Here is a 14750-nt window from a genome sequence, read left to right as displayed (position 1 = left end):
CTAGTGGCTTTACAGGTGTCAAACCCTGTTTGAGGGTTAATGAAGCTAAGATCAAACTTGATTTATCCCGGGGGAAATTGCTGTGCAGCTGTTGCAATACAAAGTGGGAAAAGTGCAAATATACAAGTATAACATTACAATAACAATATTTCTTTTTACAAATATGACATATATTACGAATATTTGTAGTTTTTCTATCAGTGGAGTCATATTGGGTTTCCCAGCATCCACGTCTGGCCTTGATAAGTCACTCTGTGAGTAAAACCCAGCTGACAATTTTAGGGTTAATGGTACACAGGATTTCCATTGATTGCGCAACAAGTCCACATAAAAGGAAGCTTACAGCCTGGCAGAAACCATCTGAAGTATCAACACTCAACAGGGACCATTTACCAGGTAAGATATCTTTAAGGCTTTTCATATGTGCATGATTAAAGTGCTCCCAGATGAATATGACATTTGATTTCTCACACTTTCTCTCCCCACCTTTGCTTCATTCAAACAGAGATCAGTGTACAGACACGTGAAAACATGAAGACTGTGATTCTTGCTCTTTTGGTGTTGCTGATTGTCAGCCAGGGTGAGTTAATGTACAGGAAACACAAGCCTCAAAACCAGCCACAAGAATCTGCAGCTCATTAATAATACCTGCTGTAAATTAATATTATTGTTTGTATACAATGGCTCAACATGATTTTTCTGTCTTTTTCCAGGTGAAGCCTTGACGTGTTGGTGTGGAGGCTCGAGGAAATGTTTAGGCCGCACAGAGGTCTGCACTGACTCCAACAACGTCTGTGCCAGTGTCAGATATGCTCAATACCGTAAGTATAGGCCGTTCCTTCAGTGTACTGTTCAGCTAAAAACAATAGGGACAGAAATACATACCAGTTCAGAGTGATTACTTTATTTGAAAACTTGTAGAAGTTGTCTAATAATACATACTGTGTTTTCCATGTTTTCACAGCTATGAGCAAAAACAACTTCTGGGGTTGCTACACTGAAAGTTCCTGCAGGAGGCTGAATTATCCTGGTGTAGCATCTTGTACATTCTGCAGGACTGACCTGTGTCAGTGATTCATACATTTTACGCAACACATCTTCCAGTGACTGAATAATCTGAATAAATGTGTATGTGTTGTGTACTTTTGCATTATCATAATAAAGATCAATCAATAGCAACTTTTGTTCTATTTCACTTTTAATGTCAGTTTTTCAATGTTGTTCTAAGGTTTACCAAAACAACATTGTACTTGTACTTATTGGTGTCTTGTTAATTACAATCATTGTGTTATAAAGGAGATTTTTGTTCTGGGAAAAAAAACAACAGATTTGAGATCCTTTTGCTGGTAAAAGTCAAGTTTTAGCAGCAACTACATATTTCCAATTTCCACAGAGTCACATTTTCATGATGAGTTCATATTTTAATAGGCCTTTTATGTGTCTTTTTAACAACATTACAATTTAAAAGGTAGACCTTTTACCATGATGTTTTTGCATACTAGTAGCTTATATTTTTAAGTATCACGAAAAAAACCAAAACATTAGAGACTGTTCATCCATAGTACACCCACACAGGTGTGGCTGTGTGACTGTACGTGATGACATCTCCCTGACTCTCTATTGCAGCTGTTAGGGTGGGACACATGACACTTTTGTCATCCTTTTTTGTTATTATTATGTGGCATTTTTACCTTCATTAGACAGTTTCACAAAGGAGATTTATACAAGAATATCTCCACCTGCTCTTGAAAAAATTGTGAGGCCCATAGTTCTTCTTTCTCTATCACATTGCACCACCTTGTGGTGGAAGAGATACAACAAGTGAGTGAAAAAGGAAACCCATACTGTGTATTTATCTGTGTGTTGGTGCAGTAGATTTCACTTCATCATGTAGTGATAATGTGTTCATGATAATCAATAAAAAGGTGTTTCCCTTTCTTCTTTCACAATTAACAGTTTACAAACATTGGCATTGCATCTGTATGAAATATGAAGTAAATAGTCTGAACAGCAAATAAATACATTGATTTATTGATAAAAAAAACTATACATTTATAACAGTATAAAAACTAAACTACGCACAAAATGTAAGGAAATTTCTGTTTAGTAGATTGTTTCTTTTTTGTAACAATGCCTCTTGGCCATGAATCGTATACCATTGCAAAGCCTGATTATTTCTCTTTTAAATGGTGCTACAAGGAACATGCATTTGTGGGATGGGCAGCAGAGCTGAGTATGTGGGTTGTGCCCTTAAAAAATTTGCCAAATCTTCTCTGACAATGCCAAACAGCTTTTCTTTGTTGACTCTTGTTAGGTGGATTGGGTGATTGAAGTCTGAAGTAACAAGACATATTGGTAATTTAACAATTTATTCATTTCTGCCTCAGAAAGGCAGAAAGGAGCCTCAGTAGCGTGTGGAAGAACCATACACAGCCACAACAGCCTGGCACCTCCTCCTCATGCTGGTCACCAGCCTGGTCACACACTGCTGTGGGATGGCATCCCATTTTTCAACCAGCATTCGTCACAAGTCAGCCAACGTGGTTGTGTTGGTCACTCCGGCACGAACAGCATGCCCAAGCTGAACCCACAAGTGTTCAATGGGGTTGAGGTCAGGACTGCTGGCAGGCCATTCCATCCTCTCCACTCCCAAATTCTGGAGGTAGTCTCTGATAAACCCCGCTCTATGGGGATGAGCATTGTCATCTTGGAGGATAGAGTTTGGTCCCAGACTGTGGAGATATGGGATTGCCACTGGTTGCAGAATTTCATCTCGATATCTCTTTGCATTTGATTTCCTGCCACCGGAGAAATCCCGGAAGTGGAACGTCAAGGATATAAACTAATAGCAACAGCAAAGAAAAGCTGTTTGGCATTGTCAGAGACGATTTGGCAATTTTTTCATGGGCGCAACCCACATACTCAGCTCTGCTGCTCATCCCACAAATGCATGTTCCTTACTAAACAACAGTTTTGATGCCTTCCAGTCGGGTTTTCGACCACACTACAGCTTTGAGATGGCTGTTGTTAAAGTCTTTAATGACATCCACTTAAAAACAGATAGTGGCAAAACTTCCGTCTTAGTATTACTTGATCTCAGTACTGGATTTGACACGATCGACCATGACATATTACTAGACCGATTGGAAAACTGGGTTGGACTTTCTGGCACAGTACTAAACTGGTTTGAATCCAACTTAAAGAATAGGGACTACTTTGTGTCTATAGGTAATTATGCATCTGAGCATACAAATATGACATTCCCCAAGGCTCCATTCTTGGGCCTCTTCTGTTTAATATCTACATGCTTCCACTGACTCAGATTATGTAAAGCAACAAAATAAGTTACCATAGTTATTCGGACGACACACAAATGTACATAACCTTATCGCCAGGGGGCTATAGTCCAATACAAAAACTGAGTAAGTGCATTGAACAAATTAACGACTGGATGTGCCAGAACTTTTTAAATTAAATGAAGAAAAAACTGAGGTGGTTGTTTTTGGAGCAAAATAGGAACGATTAAAAGTGAGCAGAAGATTATATATAATATTTATCAAAAAAACACTTAGCTGTCTGCCATTTCCCTCTGGAAACAGCCGGTGGCCCCCAGAGTGGCGAGTGTTCAAAAGGTCAACATTAAGTTCTAGCATGGTCCTTGAGCGCCCCCTTGTGGACAAATAAAAATAGACTGTTTCTGTAAGTTTCGTTTCTGCACCGCTATGTAGAGTTAAGTACCAATTGAGGTGTTGACCAATCAGAGAAGGCTGTAACCGGTTGGATCCAGTATTCCAGTCTCTATCGCTGTAGCAGTCATTGTATCAGTGAGTTCAGTAGGTTGCCTCACTAGCAAGATATATCTATTTGTCCATTCTTCATTTCTTGTTTAAGGCATTTGTGAGCTGAAATCCTGTGTGTTCATGAGACTGTAAGTAAATAATTCTGTTAAGAATATTACTGTTATTTCCTGCCTGTTAAACCTATAGTTTTGGTCGAGTTTATGCACTCTATGTAGCCTGCAGTTCTTATTTATCTTGTTTAATGTATGTATGACCCAACTCAAACAGTTGAAGGGCCTTGGTGCAGTAACCTTTCTTTCAAAATGGATTAAGCTCTATATTTGCTTAATATGTTACTGCTGTACACATAATACATAAGTCAAATTCATATGTAAGCTATTTCCGTTCAGTGTTGTTAAATAGCTGTTTCATGTAAATTAATAGATGAGAATGACATAATTATTACGACAATTACAGTATGTTATTTCTGCTTTTCATCATGTTACAGAAACCACACGTCAGTTCACAGTCCTGAATTCAGTTCATACAGAGTGGCTTGTATTGTGTGTGGATGGTAATTAATAAAGCACCATTTGAGGATATCTCCTTCTTCTCCAGTTCTTACCGGACTATCTGTGGCGATTGCAAACGCATTCAAGCAACTACACCTAAGAATTCTTCATTAAATAGGAGGTCCTAAGCTTGGGCTTATTTAACCAACACCTTCTTCATCACATTTAATGGTCCTTCGAGCCGGATCTGCATTTTCCACAGCAACAATGTCATCTCATGATGAAGAAACTCCGGTAGTTCGCCCTCGCCGAGCTATTCATCCTCCACGCCATCTACAAGATTATGAGGTAGATTTTGTACGACGGCGGCCATTACCACCACATTCATCAAGCATAATGCACAGCCACTCCAACGAGGGACAGGGACATTATGAGTCTACAGTCCAGCAGACTCGAGACAGAGAATTTGTTTATGGAGCTGAACAGCTAGGTGCCTACTACATACCTTCTCCGGACAGGAGTCCTAATACTATGCTCTCAGCTATCCAGGAGATTAAGGAAGAAAATCGTCAGCTGAGGAGAGAAATGCATCAAGTTCTCAGTGCTCTCTCAGCTCCTAAGGACGATATCCCACAAGTCTCTCCCTTTCATCATAGAGTACAAGCGGACATTGGGTACCGTACTGAGGATAGAACCCCATTTGAAGCCACAGTTGCCAGGTTAGCCCCCCCTGTAACCCAGTCAGTCAATCAGGCTTCCTTGCCAATGGATGGTGATGATGAAGATCTACCACCATGGCCTGATCCTCCACCTCCAGTCACATATCAGGAAATGGAAGAACCGTATCCTCCTCCTTTACCAACTGATCACTTTCCATCATCTGTATCAGCAAGAGGGAAGGATCCACCGCACCCACCAAGGAGACAGCAAAGCGCACAACCAGATCCTGTGCGGGAGCTCACCGATCAGATGAGAGATATTAATATGTGGTCTGCCCAGCAACTTGGCATCCCCTCCTCATTCAGGATACACACCCCAGAGTATGTGGAACCTTACTCCCCCCAAGGATAACACGCTGCCAACAAAGTCATGATGCCGCCCAACAGTCATCACACAGTCAAGGTCCACTACCAGTGATGTCAAGTACACAGAGAAGTTATCACCAACCGCCTTCTCTGCTTGAAAGGGAAGAAACTTACCGGGGACCAAAGCCTTCAATCCCTGATTTCACTCAGGATGATCCTCGACAGTTTGCAAGGTTGAAGATTGCCCTCGATAATATCCTCCCTGCTGATGCGACGGAGAGATTTAAGTTTCAGATTCTTGTCGACCATCTGAAGCTGGAGGATGCACTGCTCATAGCCGACTCCTATAGCAACAGCAAGTATCCTTACAGTGACACCATGGCCTCGTTAACTGAGCAATATGGTCAACCACACAAGCTAGCTCTGCAGCGCATAGCTGAAGTCCTAGATGCACCAGCAATCAGGAATGGTGACGTAAAGGGCTTTCGGATGTTTGCACTAAAAGTCAGATCGTTGGTGGGAATGCTAGAGCAGCTAGGGGAGGATGGTTGGATAGAGCTCAAATGCGGATCCCATGTGACTCGACTGCTTGCTAAGCTACCTCATGACATGCGAGCAAACTTTAAGCGCTTCATCAATCCTCTTGAAAAGCCAATTCCATCTCTGTCTGACTTATCAACCTGGTTGGAGTATGAGGTCCGTGTCCAAGAGGATACAGCGCAGTTCCACGTAGAGCCAACAACTCGCGAACCTCAAGAGCAACGTAAAGATCGACGGAAGGAGTTCAAGTCATCCAAATCAGCATCCCGAACGACCACTGTCCTACTCGGATGTGAACCCTCTCCGAAGCAGGCTGAGGCCCTGTCCTCTAAATCAGAACACCCAAAAAAATATTGTCCCTTCTGTGATAATGTCCAGCACTATTTTAACCAGTGCACCAATTTCAAGATGCTGACAAAGGAGCAGAAAGAGAATTGGATCAAAACTGGCAAGCGGTGCTGGAGGTGTGGCAGAGATCACCAGGCAGCTCAATGCTACCTGAATGCGAAGTGTCAGACATGCAATAGGAAACACTTAGCAATTCTGCATGAGTTGAATGAGAGTGTCAAAGCACCTAGAGAGGGGACACAAACACAAAAAACTGACCCGCAAGTCTCTCACCCTGTGACCTATTACCTTGACCATTCAATGGGGAGAAGTAGTGTGCTTCTAAAGATGGTTCAGGTGCTCTTGCGAAATGGTGAAAAGACATTGCAAACTTATGCCATCTTGGATGATGGTTCCGAAAGAACAATGCTTCTTCATACGGCAGCACAGAATCTGGGATTGGATGGACAACCTGAGGATCTAGCTCTCAGAACTATTTGCCAAGACGTGCGTGTCATCCATGGACACTCAGTGTCCTTCTCTGTTTCTTCTGTCACACGACCAAAGAAATCCTTCCAGATTCAGAACGCCTTCACAGCAGAGGAACTGGGTCTCTCAAAGCATACGCACCCTACGGCAGCCCTACAGAAAAGATACAGACATCTGAGAGATTTGCCGCTTCTTCCTTTCAGTCAAGTACAGCCTCTCTTGTTGATTGGATCGGACTTCCCACACTTGATTAATCCAATAGCACCAGTACGCCTGGGCCCACCTGGAGCTGCTCTGAAAACTCCACTTGGCTGGACATTGCAAGGCCCATCTAAGTTCCTCCTACACCATCCCTCTACTGCAGATTGTCTCTTCACCAACATCAAAACTCCTTCATCTGAACTAATGGACAATGTCGCTAAGCTGTGGCAGTTAGATGTCATGCCGTACCGGAGTGAGAAACTGATCACACGTTCCAAACAAGATAAAGATGCAGTTAGGATGCTGGAGGAGAAAACTGTGCGAGTGGAAGTGAATGGAGTCCAGAGATATGCTACGCCCTTACTCTGGAAGAACAATCTCCCACCTCTTCAAGCACCTAAAGAGGCTGTGTTAGGTCACCTACGTGGAACGGAGAAACGCCTGTCCAAGGACCCTAACAGTGCTACAATTTACAACAAGGAGATCCGAAAACTGTTGGACGCGGGCTATGTCAGAAAATTATCCCCCGCAGATGTTGAAAGTAGAGACCGCTCTTGGTACATTCCACACCACATGGTCCACCATAATGGAAAGGACCGCATTGTCTTTAACTGCTCCTTCCGTTATCATGGCAAAAGCCTGAATGAACATCTTCTTCCTGGACCAACACTAGGAGCTAGCCTACTAGGAGTACTTCTCAGATTCCGGGAACATCCTGTGGCAATTAGCAGCGACGTGAAAGGGATGTTTCACCAAGTCCAGCTTCTTGCTGAAGACAAGCCATTGCTGCGATTCCTGTGGCGCGACATGAATACACAAGAACACCCTAATGTCTATGAGTGGCAGGTGCTACCTTTTGGGACCACTTGTAGCCCCTGTTGCGCCATTTTCGCCCTGCAAACCCATGTGTTCAATCAGAGCTCTCCAGAAGATGATGTACAGCACTCCATCAAGAACTGCTTCTATGTTGACAACCTTCTACAAAGCCTTCCCTCGGTCTCTGAAGCTAAGGATCTAGCCAACAAGCTCCAACAGCTCCTCTTGGACGGAGGTTTTGAATTGCGTCAGTGGAGCAGCAATATCAAAGCAACCATCAGCCAACTCCCTAAAGCGCTGATATCTGAAACAACCGAGCTCTGGTTCTCACAAGACGACACTGATCCACAGGAAAGGACACTTGGACTCCTGTGGCAATGTAAGTCAGACACCCTATCCTACAAGTATCGGCAGGTGGAGAGCCCACAGCCTACAATGCGCAATATCTACCGGATTCTAGCGAGACAATATGATCCCCTTGGATTCCTTATCCCCTACACCACAAGGGCCAAGATTCTGGTACAATGTCTCTGGAGCAAAAAGCGAGACTGGGACGATCCACTTCTCCCAGAAGACCTTCTCCAGTCATGGTGTAAGTGGGAGAGTGAACTGAAGGAGCTACCTGATATTTCACTCCCAAGATGCTATATCCACTCCCCGACAAATTCCTCACACTGCACTTACAGCATACATGTCTTCTCAGATGCTTCAGAGAGAGCCTATGGGGCAGTAGCTTATCTCCGCTCTGAGAACACTGAAGGACAGATCCAGGTGGCTTTCATGGCATCCAGATCCAGAGTAGCACCAAAGCGCCAACAATCTATCCCACGCCTCGAACTATGTGCTGCTCACAGTGGAGCACAACTCGGAATGGTTTTGCAAAGAGAGCTCACTCTGACCATTAGCTGTGTGACATACTGGACTGATTCCACTACTGTCTTGAAGTGGCTTGTATCTGAATCATGCCGATACAAGGTGTTTGTTGGTACCAGAGTGGCAGACATCCAAGATTTAACAGACCACCAAGCATGGCGCTATGTCCCATCTGCCGAGAATCCAGCTGACGACATCACTCGAGGGAGAACACTATCACAGATTAAGGCGGACAACCGCTGGAGCCGGGGGCCCTCTTTCTTACGGCAGCCCGAGTCTACCTGGCCAGTCACCCCTGATGTGTCTACCTGTGATGAACCAGAAGAGCTACGTAAGACTAACTTCTGTGGACACGTTGCATTGGATACAAGCCAATCACTGCCTGATGCCAGCAAATTCAGGACTTTTAAACAGCTTGTGGAAGCTACAGTGAAAGCATGTCATGGGGCGGCTGACATCACATTTATTCCAACTGCGGATGACTATAAGGATGCAGAACACTCCCTCATTAGACAGGCTCAGAGAGAGAGCTTTCCAGAAGAGTTTGTGCAGCTGTCAGGAGGCAAATCAGTATCCTCAACTAGCAGACTGCTGAACCTGTCACCAGAGTTTGATCATCAAGTTCAATTAGTTCGTGTGGGAGGGCGACTTCGCAGATGTGATCATATTGACGAAGATGTTCTACACCCCATCGTACTCAGTCCACAACATGCCATCACAAAACTCATTATTAGAGACTTTGACAGTCAGCTTTTCCATCCGGGCCCAGAACGACTGTTTACGGAGCTGAGAAGGAGGTACTGGATTTTAAGAGGGAGAGAAGCAGTCCGTAAACACCAACACAGCTGCGTTGAATGTCAAAAATGGAGGGCTAAGCCAGTGATCCCCAAAATGGCGGATTTGCCTCCATCCAGCCTACGTCTGTATCGACCTGCTTTCTACTCGACAGGGATGGATTGTTTCGGTCCATTCCTGGTCAAAATCGGTAGACGGACCGAAAAGAGATGGGGCATTGTGTACAAATGTCTAACGACGCGCGCTGTACATTTGGACCTGTTGGCAAATATGGACACTGATTCGTTCCTGATGTCACTACGCAGGTTTGTGGCTCGTCGAGGAAAACCCTATGAGATCATATCAGATCAAGGATCAAACTTCAAAGGTGGCAGTTCAGAACTACAGGAAGCCTTTTCTGCTCTTGAACCAGAACTGAAGTGCCAGCTGGCCACTCACCAGATTCTGTTCCGCCTCAACCCACCCAATGCACCTCATTTTGGTGGTTCATGGGAGAGGGCGATCCGGTCCATCAAATCAGCCCTGCGTACAGTCCTTGGATCCCAGACTGTCACCGAGGAGGTCTTAAGGACTGTGCTCATAGAAGCTGAAGGAATCATCAACTCAAAGCCACTGGGTTATGTTTCATCAAACATTGCTGATCCAGATCCTGTAACTCCCAATTGCCTGTTGATGGGGCGGCTCGATTCATGTTTACCACAGGTGGTCTACTCAAGTACAGACCTCCTTAGCCACAGGAGATGGAGACAAAGCCAAGTCCTTGCAGACTAGTTCTGGAGCAGTTTTATCCGAAACTATCTCCCAACTCTCCAAGCTCGACGAAAATGGCAGCACGACAAAGCAGATCTTTCTGTTGGAGATGTTGTCATGGTCATTGACCAACAACTTCCCAGAGCCCCAGAGTAGGCAAAATCACAGCAGTCATTCCAGGAGCAGATGGCAAAGTAAGAACCGTGCAAGTGCAGGTTAAGGAGAGAGTTTATACCAGACCAGTGGCTCGACTCATCATGCTCCCGAAATTGCTTGAGAGTGACGACTGCTGACCTTTCCTTCTGTTTCGCCATGCAAGTTGGGGGCAGCTGTTCAAAAGGTCAACATTAAGTTCTAGCATGGTCCTTGAGCGCCCCCTTGTGGACAAATAAAAATAGACTGTTTCTGTAAATTTCGTTTCTGCACCGCTATGTAGAGTTAAGTACCAATTGAGGTGTTGACCAATCAGAGAAGGCTGTAACCGGTTGGATCCAGTATTCCAGTCTCTATCGCTGTAGCAGTCATTGTATCAGTGATAGTTCAGTAGGTTGCCTCACTAGCAAGATATATCTATTTGTCCATTCTTCATTTCTTGTTTAAGGCATTTGTGAGCTGAAATCCTGTGTGTCCATGAGACTGTAAGTAAATAATTCTGTTAAGAATATTACTGTTATTTCCTGCCTGTTAAACCTATAGTTTTGGTCGAGTTTATGCACTCTATGTAGCCTGCAGTTCTTATTTATCTTGTTTAATGTATGTATGACCCAACTCAAACAGTTAAAGGGCCTTGGTGCAGTAACTTTGCTTTCAAAATGGATTAAGCTCTATATTTGCTTAATATGTTACTGCTGTACACATAATACATAAGTCAAATTCATATGTAAGCTATTTCCGTTCAGTGTTGTTAAATAGCTGTTTCATGTAAATTAATAGATGAGAATGACATAATTATTACGACAATTAAAGTATGTTATTTCTGCTTTTCATCATGTTACAGAAACCACACGTCAGTTCACAGTCCTGAATTCAGTTCATACAGAGTGGCTTGTATTGTGTGTGGATGGTAATTAATAAAGCACCATTTGAGGATATCTCCTTCTTCTCCAGTTCTTACCGGACTATCTGTGGCGATTGCAAACGCATTCAAGCAACTACACCTAAGAATTCTTCATTAAATAGGAGGTCCTAAGCTTGGGCTTATTTAACCAACACCTTCTTCATCACAGCGAGGACCTGTATTTGGACCGGGATGGACCCTCTCTACTGGACCCAATTCAGTACATAGATCCAAGAGCACAGCAAACACACTTTTCTTCATGCAGGTTTTGTCACGAACAGTATTAAAGTTCGGACCGATAACGAGGACATTAGTGTAACGATTGCGCAAGAGCTTAACGGTTGTATTTCCAGACTTTGACATTTGATGATATATGCACATTATTAAAGACAGATATGTAATTATTTACACTGTGTTCTGCCGTTATTTAATGGTAGGGTATTTGATGCTATCCTGTATTCCATGCAGTCGGGCCATCTACTCCTCCTGCGCGTAGCGGACAATATGATATCCACATGATACCGTGGATGATATGGAGTGAAAAAATGTGCGTGAGGCATCAATACTTTCTGCAGTCTGACATCAGTTCACCACCTCACCATCTGCATCGCCAATTCCCATTGTCTCCAAAATGTGCGTACGCATGGGTCAGAGTTTGCGTGGACTGCACATTCTGCCGTCAAGTTTGTTTTTTATAAATCACAACCTTTGCATTCGAAGTAGCGTACACACATTTTCAGCCCCGTTTTGTGCGTACGCCACACCTCATGGACAAATTCCAGTATTTAGACTTTGTACTAAAAATCTGTTGTCAAACTAAATTTTCCAAGGTGAATAATAAACCTTCAAGCTTAACTTTTATTATATTTGAAGATCTTTATTCATTTCTGTGTGATCTGTTTTTATTATAAAATAATACTACTATTTCAACATTGCACACTGCCCTCCAAATGGTAGTGTGCCAAATATCACTTATTGGGAAATGTTGTCTATGTGTAAGTGCAACTTGTGCTCCACAGGTGTCGTAATGCAGGAAAAGTATGTTTACACCTTACACAGACCATTTAAAGCTAATATTAACATTGAGTCAGCTGTTTTCTTTTACAAATATGAGTCATAATGGGTCTGACCTTGCTTGAAATGTGACTCTGTTTGTGAATTAAACCCAGCTGACACTTTCAGAGTTAGTGACACACTGGATTTCCATTGATTGCGCAACAAATCTAAATAAAAAGGACAGCCCATCCTCACCCTGACAACAACAGTATAAAGGAAGCTTGCAGCCTGGCAGAAACCATCTGAGGTATCAACACTCAACAGGTAAGATATCTTTACGGTTTTTCATATGTACATGATTAAAGTGCTCCCAGATGAATATGACATTTGATTTCTCACACTTTTCCACTTTCTCACACTGCTTTATTCAAACAGAGATCAGTGTACAGACACGTGAAAACATGAAGACTGTGATTCTTGCTCTTCTGGTGTTGCTGATTGTCAGCCAGGGTGAGTTAATGTACAGGAAACACAACAAGCCTCAAAACCAGCCACAAGAATCTGCAGCTCATTAATAATACCTGCTGTAAATTAATATTATTGTTTGTATACAATGGCTCAACATGATTTTTCTGTCTTTTTCCAGGTGAAGCCTTGACGTGTTGGTGTGGAGGCTCGAGGAAATGTTCAGGCCGCACAGAGGTCTGCACTGACTCCAACAACGTCTGTGCCAGTGTCAGATATGCTCAATACCGTAAGTATAGGCCGTTCCTTCAGTGTACTGTTCAGCTAAAAACAATAGGGACAGAAATACATACCAGTTCAGAGTGATTACTTTATTTGAAAACTTGTAGAAGTTGTCTAATAATACATACTGTGTTTTCCATGTTTTCACAGCTATGAGCAAAAACAACTTCCATGGTTGCTACACTGAAAGTTCCTGCAGGAGGCTGAATTATCCTGGTGTAGCATCTTGCACATTCTGCAGGACTGACCTGTGTCAGTGATTCATACATTTTACGCAACACATCTTCCAGTGACTGAATAATCTGAATAAATGTGTATGTGTTGTGTACTTTTGCATTATCATAATAAAGATCAATCAATAGCAACTTTTGTTCTATTTCACTTTTAATGTCAGTTTTTCAATGTTGTTCTAAGGTTTACCAAAACAACATTGTACTTGTACTTATTGGTGTCTTGTTAATTACAATCATTGTGTTATAAAGGAGATTTTTGTTCTGGGAAAAAAACAACAGATTTGAGATCCTTTTGCTGGTAAAAGTCAAGTTTTAGCAGCAACTACATATTTCCAATTTCCACAAAGTAACAACTTCATATTCATATTTTAATATAATTTTAAATAGGTCTTTTTAACGACAAACTAAAAAGATCGTTTTGGTACGTGTGGACGTGGCCTGAGTTAATGACACACTAGTAACACACTGGATTTCCATTGATTGCCAACAAGTCTAAATAAAAAGGACAGCCCATCCTCACCCTGACAATGACAGTATAAAGGAAGCTTGCAGTTTGGCAGAAACCATCTGAGGTATCAACACCCCACAGGGACAATTTACCAGGTAAGATATATTTAAGGTTTTTCATATGTGCATGATTAAAGTACTCCCAGCTGAATGTGACATTTGATTTCTCACAATTTTCCACCTTTGCTTTATTCAAACAAAGATCGGTGTACACGTGAAAACATGAAGACTGTGATTCTTGCTATAGTGGTGTTGCTGGTTGTCAGCCAGGGTGAGTGCAGCTCATTAACAATACCTGCTGTAAATTAATATTATAGTTTGTATGCATTGATGAACATGATTTTTCTTTCTTTTTCCAGCTGAAGCCTTGACGTGTTGGTGTGGAGGCTCGAGGAAATGTTTAGGCCGCACAGAGGTCTGCACTGGCTCCAACAACGTCTGTGCCAGTGTCAGATATGATCAAAACCTATAGGCCGTTCCTTCAGTGTACTGTTCAGCTAAAAACAATAGGGACAGAAATACATACCAGTTCAGAGTGATTACTTTCTTTGAAAACTTGTAGAAGTTGTCTAATAATACATCCTGTGTTTTTCCATGTGTTCACAGCTATGAACAACTTCCATGGTTGCTACACTGAAAGTTCCTGCAGGAGCCTGGATCGTCCTGGAGTAGCATCTTCCAAATTCTGCAAGACTGACCTTTGTCAGTGATTAATGAATCTTACGCAACACATTTTTCAGTGACTGAACAATCTGAATAAATGTATATGTGTTGTGTACTTTTGCATTGTCATAATAAAGATCAATCAATTGCAACTTTTGTCCTCTTTCACTTTTTATACAATTTGTCAATATTTTTCCAAAGTATTGTAATTGTTGGTGTTTTACAATTACTTTATTACATAGAATACTTAAAAAAAACAGACTGGAGATACTTTTTCTGTTACTGTAAAAGTCAATTAGCAACAGCAACATAGTTCCAGTTTCCTCAGTCACAACTTAATATTAAAGGCTCATTTTTTACCTTCATTAGACTAGTTTCAGAGGGGAGATTTCGACAGGAACACCTCCACCTGCTCTTGAAAAGATTGTGAGGCACATATT

At 42.4% G+C, this 14750-nt stretch overlaps 1 long non-coding RNA gene across 1 annotated transcript; it reads left to right on the top strand.

The window, feature by feature from the left end:
- LOC116061271 lies at positions 1-14472 on the top strand. Its single transcript, XR_004107683.2, has 4 exons — positions 1-15; positions 12184-12484; positions 13730-13918; positions 14007-14472. It is a non-coding gene; the product is annotated as an uncharacterized LOC116061271 (long non-coding RNA).
- The last annotated feature ends 278 nt before the right edge of the window (positions 14473-14750 follow it).

The sequence above is a fragment of the Sander lucioperca genome, chromosome 22 (genome assembly GCF_008315115.2).
Source record: "Sander lucioperca isolate FBNREF2018 chromosome 22, SLUC_FBN_1.2, whole genome shotgun sequence".
NCBI classification, from domain to species: Eukaryota; Metazoa; Chordata; class Actinopteri; order Perciformes; family Percidae; genus Sander; species Sander lucioperca.
This window is presented reverse-complemented; position numbering and strand designations above follow the sequence as displayed.